General features: G+C 39.8%; 1 long non-coding RNA gene across 3 annotated transcripts in view; it reads right to left on the minus strand.

Annotated features, from left to right (window-relative positions):
• Positions 1 to 13,649, minus strand: part of LOC119050035 (uncharacterized) — a 140,073-nt gene that overhangs the window by 96,520 nt on the left and 29,904 nt on the right. For all 3 annotated transcript variants that reach the window (XR_008391003.1, XR_008391004.1, XR_005082665.2), the window contains exon 2: positions 2,514 to 2,602. This is a non-coding gene — a long non-coding RNA (uncharacterized LOC119050035). The remainder of the gene's footprint in view (positions 1 to 2,513; positions 2,603 to 13,649) is intronic.

Below are 13,649 nucleotides of genomic sequence, written 5' to 3' on the forward strand. Positions count from 1 at the left end.
CAGGGGTTTAGATTTTATTCTAAAAGGAATGAGATTTCATTGAAGGGCATTAAGCAACACAATGAAGGATGTGTTTTATATTCTAAGATGGTCATAATTGTGAATGTGTGGAGCAAAAGGCGAGGCAGAGAGAAGAGTTGAAGGCCATCGTGAGAGTCTAGGTGAGAGAGAATGATGGTGTGGATAAGGGAGGTGATGGTCAGGAAACACAAAAGTAGACATCCTTGGGATGCCTTTTCAAAGTACAGCTATAAGGTCTTGATGACTTAGTCATGGGGTAGGAGGAAGAGAGCCATTCAGGTTCACTTTCAGGTATTTGACCTGGGTAATTTGTTTGGTGGAGAACATGTTTACCAAGTTGGGGAAGAGCAGGGTATAGAAGGGCTATGTGCTGGGTGTTTGAATGTCTAGCATTTATTTCCCTAAAAACACCCCAGTTTCTTGTTGGAGAACACCTCTTTTGGGTTACAGTCAAGCCAAGAGGTAATCTACTGAATTATTCCTATTCTATATTTCCTCCCTGGAATGTGAATCTTGAAAAGAAGGACAAAATTCATCTCCTTCAGGGGCCTTACTCATAAAAATTTTTTATATAAGGCAGTTGCTGTGCTTTCTACTTCCCAAGCTCAGGATTCCAGCCTCCCATCAATTCTGTGAATACCAAAGCCTTCTAGTTCATTCTTTCTACCTAAATTAGCCAGTGCCAGTTCTTGTTGCTTATAACCAAAGAATGTACAGGCTGAAGATCAGGTAGGGAAAGACTACTCAGAACCAAGAGATACATTTTAGACAGGTCAAGCTTGAGATGCCTGTGAGATACATCAAGGAGGCTGTTGGATATATGTACCTGGAGTTCAGGGTTAAGGACTGGGGAGGAATCAGTCTGGGAGTTACCAACATGTAGATGGTATATTAGTGTCTAGTATAATGTCCCATGTCTTTTGCTAAAAACATCCTGGATCTTTTGGGTGACATATTTCCCCTTTTCAGCTAGTAACCTTGATGGGGCTGTTAATCAGAGTGCCAAGCCCTCCTCTGACCAAGTAGGGATCTCAGGACTGAACAGCCAGCGGATACCATCTACCCAGTCACAGTGTTTCTTAAGGGATGCTCAAATGAATTAGGTCAACGCCATAAGAATTAGCCAAAAAAAAAGAATTCTCCTTCTGGAAGAATTGCTAAACTGGTACAATTTTAGAGCTATAGGCCTCTTTGTTTTTAAACCACTTTGGGGCCATAACGTGTTGAGAATGAGGTCAACACTCCAGAAACAGGTTCAAGAGATCACAGGAGAGAGGCAATGTGCGGATGCAGTGCAAAGGCCCTTAACACTGTCATTCCCAAACTAACTCCACAATTACGTGAACCGATAAACCTCCGTTTTTGCTTCAAGTAGTGGAGTTGAGGTTCTGTTACTCACAGCCAAGTGATTTCTGACAAGATCCAATGGCATTTGAAGCCTCACCCCTGGATGAGATCAAACAGTAGGTGGAGAGGAGCACTGAGCCACAAAACACTGTAATCATTAAAGATCCAACAGAGGACGAAACTTCGGTAGACCGCCTGTTGTCTTTGATGACAAATGAGCCCAGAAAGATAAGGTAAATTCATTGCATTGCAGGAAGAAAATCTTTGAGCAGAATTTTGATTTTTAAAAACTGGGTAATAGCAACAGTTTGACAATTCTCAAATTAAAACTTTCCTTATGTTTGAAAATTAAAGAATTCACTTATGATGTGGTATAGCTGCATTATTCCTTCAGTCAAAGGACAGTGCCTCTTTGCTGGAGCTCCAATGCCACTGGGCCATGCCATCTGAGAGAGCAAAGGCTGCCTGCCTTTTGCTGGCACCCAGCTTTCTGAGATGCAAGAATTGAGGGGTTTTGGCCTGGAAAAATCAGACATGTGCAAACTGTTTGTAAATGTGCACAAGCTCTCGGTGGTTTCACTGCTCAAAAACGGAGCCTGCACTCAGGCTCCTTCTGTTGGCCCCTGAATTCACTACAAATGAGACAGATTGGTGTCTGCCACCCAGGCTTTCCATTCTCAACAGCAGCCAGACTGGCACCTTTGTCTCTGAAGGGGATGGTTCCCATGTCAACAGAAGCTCTGCAATGAACTGATCATCTGAGCAAATTGTACAGATTCAGGAGTGGTGGGATGATGAATTCTACCTCATAAGGAACTGAGACAACCAAATGGTGGCTCTGGAGTGGGAAGCCAGTCTCAGCAACAAGAGCTGAGTGATCCTAGAAATTGACAAATGGAAAGATCTGCAGAAACAGTCAAGGAAGAGTCTGCAATTAGAAAGCAAAGTCAGCCTGTTTTATCAGATACAAGAAAACAAGGGAAACTCTTCCTTTTGCAACATGGGAGGGCAAATGTGGAATTCCAGTCATCTGAATCTGGGATGGTGAGACTGAAAAATAGATCCATTCAGCTGGCCCAAGATTTAAGTGGTCTTCATGGATTTTGGGGAAGGCCCATTAACAAGCAGCTTGGTGAAGCACTTACATGCTCAGGCCTTGGAGCCAGGCTGCCTGGGTTCAGTCCTGGGTTCACTACTTGCTTCCTTTTATGATTCTGCTCCTCAATTTCTTCACCTGTAAAATGAATGGCAGTTTTAACCTGGAAAACATTACACTAAAGTGCAAAAAACACCCAGATGCTGAAGACTGATATTGTATGATTCCACTAACATGAGGTACCTAGGATAGGCAAATATTCAGAGCCAGAAAGTAGACTAAAGCTTACCAGGGGCTCGGGGGAGGAGAGAATAGGGAGTTATTATTTAGTGGGCAGAGTTTCTGTTTAGGATGACAAAAAAGCTATGGATATGGATAGTGGCGATGGTTGTACAACATTTTGTATGCATTTAATGCCACTGAAAATAGTTAAAATGAAAAAGGAAAATGGTAACTATGTGAGGTCATGGATATGTTAATTGGTCTGATTGTGGTAATTATTTCACAATGAATACATTGTATACTTTAAATATATGCACATTTTTACTTGTCACATATAACTCAATAAAGCTGAAAAAATGGTTAAAATGGTAAATTTCAAGTTCTGTATGTTTTACCATAATTTTAAAAAATAAATCTGTTGCTACAAGCAATGTTCAGCAAAGATTTCAAAAGAATTAGTGCTCTATGAGGTCCATACATCAAGTTCAAAAAATCATCCATGGTGCTGGAAAGTAGGATATCAATTACCACTGAGGGAGGTCGAGACTGGAAAGGGACTTCTGGGGGTACTGGTAATGTTCTGTTTCTTGGTCTGGGGGTTGGTGGCTTGAGTGGGCTGCATTTGTGAAAATCATTGAGCTGTCACTTAAGTGTAACATTTCAGTTCATACATTTGACTTCAATAAAAAGTGACACCCCCAGGCCCCTGAAAAATGAGGCTGACAGTAATATCTTCCTGGGAAGGGTATTTTGGCATTCACTGAGTTAGAACAGATAACTCACTTGGAACAGTGCCTGGCAGGTAAGGTATCCCCAGGTCTTTAGCAGCAGTATGTAAAACCAAAGATACCACTAGAAAGCTTTCCTGCCAGTCATTGTCCATACCTCCTATGCTTCAAGATACTTTGTATTTGCTTCTCCACACCCCCATTCTGTCTTTCTGCTCCCAAGACTGCTCCGTGGGCCCTCTGACTTTCTAGCAGGCACACTGAGCCAATGCAGTAGAGAGAACCAGTGGGAAATTAGAGGAAGGAAAGAGTGAAGTTGAGGTATGCGTTTCCTTGGTGCCTGTTCTGAGGGGTCCAGGAGGACTGGCTGTGCTCCACAACCAAAGTTCACACTGTTCTGGAGCAGGCCTCTCCACCCAGCTGTCTTTACCCAACTTCTGCCAATTGTTCCCTCCCACTGTCCATTTGGGCTTGGAAGTGGTCATGCCCCACGATTACCGACCCAAAGAAAGATACTGTACTACTCTCCCCGGTGGTTCCTTATGCCCTGCCCAGACCTTCATAAAATGTCTTTTTATTAAAATCTCCTCCAATTTTCCCAGTTTCAGTGTGTCATGTATTTCTACTGGTCCCCTGTCTGCTGCCTACCCTCTGAGAGACCTGTGGAAAGACAGCCACGTATCCTGCGTGAGTCTGCTCGGTCAGGTCACTGGACCAGACATGCTGACTGGACCAGGCATGAGCAGCTGACCAAACTGAACCAACCAGAGGGACTCTGCTGAGAATTTGGAATAGAGCCACAGACACAGAGTGACTCAACCAGAGGAGGGCTCAAGAATTCTAGGATCAGGCAGAGGTACCCGAGTCAGTGCTGTAGTAACCCAAAGCCCTGAGTATGCTGAAGCTTTATTGGTCTGGAGAAGAGGAACAGAGGCAAAGTGTCATGTATTAATCTTGTAAAGGCTGTGATATATTCAAGAAAATGTGTTCTAACAATATACAAGCTAATGTAAAATAATCTAATGTGATTTTCCCAAATATTGAACTGTATCTTTAAAGTTCCTATATATATATAGTTTCTACCAAAGTCATATGAATGAGACTATGTCTAAATATTTACTGCACAAAAGGCAAGATGCTAACTTATTATGAAATCTTGTTAATATATGTGTGTTGGGTCAATATGGTGAGGAGTGGGTAATGCTTTTTAATGAGCTGTGGTTATACATTAGTGAGTTTTCAACTCAGATCCCTAATGAAATACAATGGAATAGAAAATAGAAGGCATTGTGCTTCTAGGAGTAAATATTGTTTTGTGAAGCTTTTAGTCTAGTGATATGTACACTGGATCATCATATGAAAAGTATAAACACTGGGTCAAAAAAGGTTGAAAAATTCTGGTTAACTAAACTCTGTAGTTCAGAAATTACTCTGGTATACTGTCAACATGAGGATGAAAAAGGAAGAAAACAGTAAAGTATAAGTAATTTTATTAACATCTATAGGAATTTTATATTTTGAGACTTAATATGCCCTTCTGCTGATAGTTTTACATTGGTTCTCATCACCAAATTGCTATTTCATTATCTTCTCATTCTTCCCTTCTTTGCAGACTGGAAAAAGTAACAGACTTGATGGTACTGCTGTCATTCAGGAAGTTCCCCAGTTCCTGGAACATCAAAGCCTCTAGGCAAAAGTTTGACACATTTCTGAAAAATTATCTGTTCACAGAGTCATGGTACCTGCATCACAATCAATAAGAGTGAGGTACTTAAAATTCCATATATACATTTCCATAATCAAACATCATATGATCACTGGAATACCCCATAGACAGTGCTTAAATATCTACTTTTTTCAAATACCGCATATTTTAAGAAAGAGATATTATTACATTATTATTCTATTATATTTGATTGGCATTTCTATTTTTAGCTATAAGGATGTTGGTGATAATTATACAGGGTTGGTAATAAATGTTACCAGCAATAATGGTTTAAATTCTGGCCTCCCAAAGATCCAACCACTTGGAACCTCAGATGTGACTTTATTTGGAATATGGGACTTTGCAAATATAACTAAGATACGGGTCTCAAGATGAGACCATCCTGTAGTAGGGTGGGCCTTAAATCAATGGCAAGTGTCCTTATAAGAGACATAAAAAGAGAAGACAGAGAGAAAGCCACGTGAAGACGGACGTAGATTATGGAATTATGAGGCCCCCAAATAAAGAATACTGAGGGTTTCCAGGAACCAGGAGATGCTGGGAGAGCAATGTGGATTGGCTTCTGCCTCAGAGTGAGCAGAGGGAGCCTGGCTCTGCCCGTACCTGGATTCCAGATGTGTGGTCTTCAGGACTTGAGAGAATAAATTACCTTTACTTTCAGCCAACAGCACTGCAGTAATTTATTATTCTAACCCTAGCAAACTAATACAGCAGCTGGATAATTAACTTGTTATTTAAACAAGTACAAAATAATATAAAAAGTAAACTGTGATTGAATAATGAAAAAATCCACGTGTAAGTACACCTCCACAGTTCAAACCTATGTTGTCCAGGGGTCACCGGTATAAATGTGCATCTCCGTGTGCATCTCTGCCCACACATTCTGCCACGTGGGCCACACAGTCAGCTGAAAAACAAACTACTTATGACATTGATTTTTGAAGATTAAGAAAAGTTATACCTCGTATTGAAATGACAGGATGAAACTTTAAACTTTCTATTTAATACACCTCTGAACAATCTGAAAACTTTTAAGTAACGAGCACATCTTACTCCTATAATCCAAAAATAAAACTGTTTTAGGAGACTTCCACCAAGATGGAGGTGTAAGTGAAAGCACTGTACCTTCTTGCACGACCAAGTTTAAAAACAACAAAGTTTTAGCAACAAAAACACAGCCAAACCACAGAAAATTGAACTGGACAACAACGAACCCTTTAGCCAAACCGGTAAGAGGGGCAGGGCCAGCAGCAGAACGGGGGTCGGGCAGGAAAGAGCCACTGGACCAACCCAGGTGCATGACCCAGGTGCGCCAGCAGCCGTGGGCGGATCCCAGGTGTGGAGAAGTGAGCAAACCCACTGAGGGCGCAAGGCGGTGGACCCACTTAAGGCTAATCAAGGTCACACATTCGCACGCAGATAAACCGGTGAAGGAGCGAGCACTGAGACAGACCACGAAGGCCCCAGAGGTGGGAAGCAGCAGAGGGAACCCCTATTGTCCCTCTCTGACCCCACCCCCACATACAGCATCACAAACCAGCGACCTGGGTAGCCCTGCCCTGGTGAACATCTAAGGTGCCTCTCCTCGTACGTAACAGGCACAAACAGATTAAAACATGGCTCAAGAACAACTCAGAGCCCCAGAGCCAATAAATCTAAGTGATGGAGAAATAGCCAAACTTTCAGATGCACAGTTCAAAACACTGGTGATCAGGATGCTCACAGAACTGGTTGATTTTAGTCACAAATTAGAGGAACATATGAAGGCTAAACTAATTGAAATGAAGGGAATTGCACAGGAAACCAATAGTAATGGAAAGGAAACTGGGACTCAAATCAAAGGAGTGGACCAGAAAGAGGAAAAAAGTTACCAAACAGAAAAGGATGAAGAAACAAGAATTCAAAAAAATGAGGAGAGGCTTAGGAACCTTCAGGGCATCTTCAAATGTTCCAACATCCGAATTATAGGGGTACCAGAAGAGGAAGAGGAACAGCCACCAGTGGAAAACTTATTTGAACAAATAATAAAGGAGAACTTCCCCATTCTGGCAAATGCAATAGACTTCCAGGAAATCCAGGAAGCTCAGAGAGTACCAAAGAAGTTGGACCCAAGGAGGAACACTCCAAGGCACATCATCATTATATTAGCCAAGATTAAAATGGAGGAGAGAATCCTAGAAGCAGCAAGAGATAAGGGGACAGTCACCTACAAAGGAGCTCCCATCAGACTGTCAGCAGATTTCTCAAAAGAGACCTTACAGGCAAGAAGGAGCTGGAAAGAAGTATTGAAGTCATGAAATCCAAAGACCTATATCCAAGATTGGTCTATCCAGCAAAGCTTTCATTTAGAATGGAAGGACAGATAAAGTGCTTCTCAGATAAGATCAAATTCAAGGAGTTCATCATCACCAAGCCCTTATTATAGGAAATGTTAAAGGGACTTACCTAAGAAAAAGAAGATAAAAAAAATGAACAATGAAAGGACAGCAAACTCACAGTTATTAACAACCACACCTAAAACAAAAGCAAACTGAGAGGACGGCTAGATCAGAAGAACCATAGAAATGAAGATCACAAGGAGGGTTAGCAACAGGGGAGTGGGAGGGGGAGAAGGTGGGAGAAGGTACAGAAAATAAGTGGCATAGATGGTAGGTAGAAAATAGATAGGGGGAGGGCAAGAATAGTAGGGGAGATATAGAATCTAAAGAGCTTGAGACACGTGGTCATAAACTAAAGAGGGGGAATGGTGGGGAGGGGGTGTGCAAGGTGGAGGGGAATGAAGGGGAAAAATAGAACAACTGTAATGGCATAATTAATAAAATATATTTAAAAAATAAATAAAAATAAAAATAAAAATGTTTTAAAATAAACAAATAAATAAATGAAGTCACACCGATTATAACTTTAATTTTCCTGGCTCTTACTTAACTTACAGCCTTTATTTATTTGTTTATTTATTTATATATTTTAATTTTAATTTTTTAAATATACAATCTTTATTACATGTTTACATTAGTTCCCTTGCACTCCTTCCCACATCAAATCACCACCCTATTGTCCATGTCCATGAATCCTTTTTCCTTTTAGGTCAGTCCCTCCACCCTCTGTCATCCTGCTCTCCATCTATGAGTCTGTCCCCATTTTCCGTGTTAGTTCAGTTTGCTCATTAGATTCCACATATGAGTGAAATCATATCGTATTTGTCTTTCTCTGACTGGCTTTTTCCCTTAGCATAATGTTCTCCAGGTCCATCTGTACTGTCACAAAGGGTAAAACTTTCTTCTTTTTTTATGGCTGAGTGGTATTCCCTTGTGTAAATGTCTCATAGTTGTTTTATCCACTCATCCATTGATGGAAACTTGGGCTGCTTCCGTATCTTGGCAATTGTAAATAACACTGCAATGAACATAAGGATGCTTATGTTTTTTCGAATAAGTGTTTTGGGTTTCTTTGAATATATTTCCAGAAGTGGGATTGCTGGGTCAAAAAGCAAATACATTTTTAATTTTTTGAGGTATCTCCCTACTGCTCTCCACAGTGGCAACACCAGTCTGTATTCCACCAACAGTGCAAAACTGTTCCCCTTTCTCCATATCTTGCCAGCACTTGTTGATTATTGATTTATTGAAGATAACCATTCTGACAGGTGTGAGATGGTATCTCATTGTGGTTTTTATTTGCATTTCTCTGATGATTAGTGACATTGAGCATCTTTTCATATGTCTGCTGACCATCTGTACGTCCTTTTTGGAGAAGTGTCTGTTCAGGTCCTTTGCCCATTTTTTAATTGGGTGGTTTGTTTTTTTGGTGTTCAGTTTTGTAAGTACTCTATCTATAAAGTTTGGATATTAACCCCTTGTCAGGTGTATCAGCAAATATATTCTCCCATTCTGTGGGTTATCTTTTTATTTTGTTGATGTTTTCCTTTGCTGTACAAAACCTTTTTAGTTTGATGAAGTCCATTTGTTTATTTTTTCTTTGCCTGGGGAGATATATCCAATAAAAATTTTCTACAAGCAATATCCAAGATTTTCCTACCTATGTTTTCTTCTGGGATTTTTATGGTTTGGGGTCTAACATTAAATAAAGTCTTTGATCCATTTGAATTTATTCTTGTGTTTTGTGTAAGGTTTTATTTTTCTGCGTGTTATCTGTCCAATTTTCCCAACACCAATTATTGATATTTTTTCTACTTATATCTTTCATTTAAAGAATGTTGATGAGTTGGCATTGCCGAGGTATATTATGAAACAAATAGTTAAATTTCTATGGCTAATTAAATGCATAATGCCACATGACAACTGCCTTTCGCAGAACTGTAAACTAGACCATTATTTGAAATTTTTGCCTAATATTTTTTTATATAGCACTTAGCAAGATAATGACTTAGTTTTCTATCATCTTTTGAAAATAAACAATTGTTAAAATTGAAGAAAAATTGACATATAACATTTTTTTAATTTTAGAAAACCAACTCTGTTCAAGGATAAGACTAAATAAACTGGACCTAAATCCAACTGAAAGGCAGAGTAGCAGAGCAAGGAAGAACATGAGATGGGGTCAGACAGTCTTGGATAAAAACCCCTGATTAACTGGGTGAACCAGAATAAATCACTAAAACTCTCGACTTTTCTTTGTTCATTTGTAAAATGAGAATTACTGAACACCCCAAAATATCACCACACAGTTGACTATGGAAGACAGCCACCTTGGGGGGCCTTGGGTTCAAGCAAATTCAAGGAGGGGACTGCCTGGAATTGGGCTAAGATCCTGACATAATAGTTTAGGTTTAGTGGATACAGCAAAGTGAGGATCTTAAAGCAAGGATTGATGGGTAACTTATTTGATGAGACCAAGAAGTTTGGCCAGGGTGAGCAGACTATTATCTCAAATAAATTGACCTGCAGCAATTTCCTGACACAACAAACAGGAGTTATTTATTGCTTCACAGTCTTACCTTTCCCAGGCAAGGTTTTCACGAAACAAATAACTAAGTCATATGGGCACAAATGGTCTCAGTTCTAAGTCCAAACAGCTACGTCATGTTGAGAGCCACCGTCACAATTCTCAGTCTAGAGAAGTCCACTTCCTGTGATTGCAGTACGGAGTGCAGAGAACACAGTTCTTTAGCACATGTCACATCCCCAAAACTAAGTAAGAGATAACCTATTGGTATTATTACCCATTTTTATTTATTTTAAAAGACATGTATAGCTAGCAAATTTTGACACCCCCTAAATTTTTTACTGCTTTTATAAGTAATAAGCAACATAAATGGCTTTTAGCTTTCCTGTAATTCAGGAACTACTAAACTAGTGGAATTGTGGGTAGAATTTGAAATTACAGAATAAGGGAGCAACAACAAAGAAAATAAGGTCTCCTTTGCTTTGTCGTGATTCTAAGGAGCTCTCTATTTGCACTCCCCTCAAGGACTCCTGTGTACTCAGCTCTCTGCAAGCTGCCCAGACAAAGCTACCTCGCAAATGCTGAGAGGTTTCCAGGGTGGTGTGTGCCATGGAAACGCAATGCTTTATGGAGACTCTGTCCATTCACTGGGATAATCTCAGTTGTGGCAGTAAAATTTTCTAGCAAGGGGAAGCTGGAGTCTCTTTGGCCTCAAACACACAATGCCTAGAGGAATTCCTTAAGTGTTTGTATTGGCTACCGAATCTGTAGACAGTGGCTGTTCTCATTCTGGGGAGCAGAAGATAACACAAACAGATGCCTGACTGACTCCAGAGGCAGTGTGCCCTCTGCTCTCGGACTGAAGCCCGGAATAGCATTCCAAAGGCAGAAGCAATTGCCCTGGTTCTGTCCCCTGACCATCTCACTCCAAGGTGTCTGAAACTCCTTCACTCAGTTTCTCCATCTCTAACAAAGAGAAATTCCATGCACTCTTAACAGTTCTGATATGTCAGAAAAGTAAATAAAATAATCCAGGGTCTTGAGAAAAAGTTCTTCATAATCCCAAGATATCACTACCATGTGATTATGAAGGCAGAAATGTAATGGAGAGGAAACTCCAGTACGTCAGACTAATAATAGAAATGCTGATCTGAATGTGCAAAAATTCAAAGCATAGACTGTGCTTTTAAAAATGCAATGGCATGTAATTTCCAAACCTGCTATGATTTTACAAACCAAGTAGCAGATGCACTTAGCTAGCGATGAGAAAATATGATGTACAATTGACATTAGTTATGCATATGCTTAATTGGTCTGAACATTGAACCTACACTACTTTTTGCATTATTAATTTACTCAGTTTGTTAAAAGGGTTTCCTAAGCAAATGTTACTTCATTTCGACAACTGTTTTGAATTCCAAATATTGGTATATTTGAGCTTAATGTCGAGCACCTAAGGTTCAAGTTCCAGGGCCTTACTACTTAGGTTTATATCCCAGCCTACCATATTCTGGCTGTGTATCTCTGGCCAGCTTACTTCACCTCTCTGTACTTTAGTTTCCTTTAAAATACAATAAAAATAATAATCACAATTACCTAATACGGTATTTGGAAGTATTAAATGAGCTACTTCATGTAAAGTAATTAAAGATCCCAATGCACAGTAGCATATCATACATTTTAGCTTTTTATTTACTTATTTTCCTTGAAGTTACCTATAGAAATTTTACCATGTGATTTTTATAACGATATTGTCCTATGGGATTTATACCACATTAAAGGATTCTATAGTGTTCTTTGTAGCCTTGCATTATGAAAATAACTCTGGGCAAGAAGTTAGAAAATTCAGGTTCAAGGCCCAATGCAGCCATCAACTCTGTGATCTTGAAAGTATCACTTCAATCCTCTAGACCTGTTTCCAACAAATACGTAAATACATACATACATACATACATACATACATAAGTGCGCTGACTGCATTATCTTAAGACAACATAGTGTCCTAGAAAGAACTCTGGAGTAAGGCCAAACTTCAAGTTCTAATTCTAGCACTGGGGTGTAAAATTTACAGCAAGTCGCATAACTTCTTGGAAATTCAGTTCCACATCGGGAAAATAGGTAGAGCAAGATCAGAAACGCTCTTCCCTCTGGCTCTTGTGAGCAGGAAGTTAGATAGTGAGAAGGCACTCTGTAAACTATAAAGCACTAAATAAATGTACACTGATATCATTAATAAAATCTTAGTCTAGTTTTTGTGTGAAATCTTATTATTTTTCTATAATCTTTTATAAGTGTTTATGCTCCTGCTGGTGGGGACCAGACTATAAATTTTGTCTTTTGGCACTTAGATTATTTGTGATAAACAATATCTTCCCTAGTTAAGGTAAGAGCTATAAATTTTCAATTTGCCTGAGTCATCATCCAAGCAGGATTCTCTCTATGCGTCAATAAATTTGAGTTACCAGTTTGCTACTTCCTCCTCTTTGTGCAAGTGTCTTGCAGGTATAACCTAAGAAATAACTCTCCTCTGTCTTGGCATTTCTTAATATTTTAAAGGTTCTGTTTCGGACGAAGAAGATAATCTCTCTAACGATTATCCTCATAAAGAAAGGACAGGGGCATGTGGCCCGACATCATCAAAGATGATGAAAGTGACTAACGAGGATTAAATGATTTGTTCAGAGCACCTTTGTGGAATTTGTGAAAAAGTTTAAATCATGTACTCTTCCCCCAGTATGCCAGGTATATCTTCTCAAAACATGGTAGTCTGAACCCCTCACCAGTCCAGCTCCCTTATAATGCACCTGTAATGCCACATGCTGCCCTTCATTATAGAGTTTCTTGTGAACAGATTCCTTCCTCCACAGAAACTATGTCCCAAGGAACAGTAACCATTTTGTGTTCCAAATCTCTCATAGCCTTTAGCACTGTGTATACATCCAGCTATTGCAAAAGTTGTTGAATTGGAGAAAAAATCCCAATAATATTTCCTGCTATCTTTTAAAGAAAGAACTTAGTTTTGTCTAATTCCACTTAGATTCTCACCTAAGGAAGATCTTTTAGAAATGTCAAAAGCTCCAATGTCGATGCAAGAGATGGCAAAGACCCGAGGCCTGCCGGTGCCTTCTGCTAGCTCTAATTCTCAAACACAAAGGTCTCCTTAGGAGAACCAGGAATGATGGGCAACCCCTTCCTGAAAACTTTTGGGGGTGACTTGTCCTTGCCATATCCTGAGTTAACTGTGTTCTGGAGGCTCAAGGCCATTTGCAGCATGAGTTTAATGACTGTCATTACTTCTGTCATTATGACTACCCAATAAAAATCATCACCGACTTGTGTGATTACCCTTCTATTGTGCAGTGCCATCCAACTCCAGCGTGTGACAGAGCATATGGTCTTTGCCAATAGCATTATTCATCAAAGGAGGATAAAAATCACAGTAGCACCCTACTTTTCACAGTAGGTAGTGGCTTTGGGCAAGACACGGCTTCAACTCAGCTTGGATTTTTCAAAGATACAGCCCCGTTTTTTTTCCACAAAGCACTTCATAAAAATGAAAATGGAACACATGCTGAATGCTGTTTTCAGAATAATGAAAACCCTA

The sequence above is a fragment of the Artibeus jamaicensis genome, unplaced genomic scaffold (assembly GCF_021234435.1).
Source record: "Artibeus jamaicensis isolate MK-2021 breed Jamaican fruit bat unplaced genomic scaffold, CSHL_Jam_final contig_1028, whole genome shotgun sequence".
Lineage (NCBI taxonomy): Eukaryota > Metazoa > Chordata > Mammalia > Chiroptera > Phyllostomidae > Artibeus > Artibeus jamaicensis.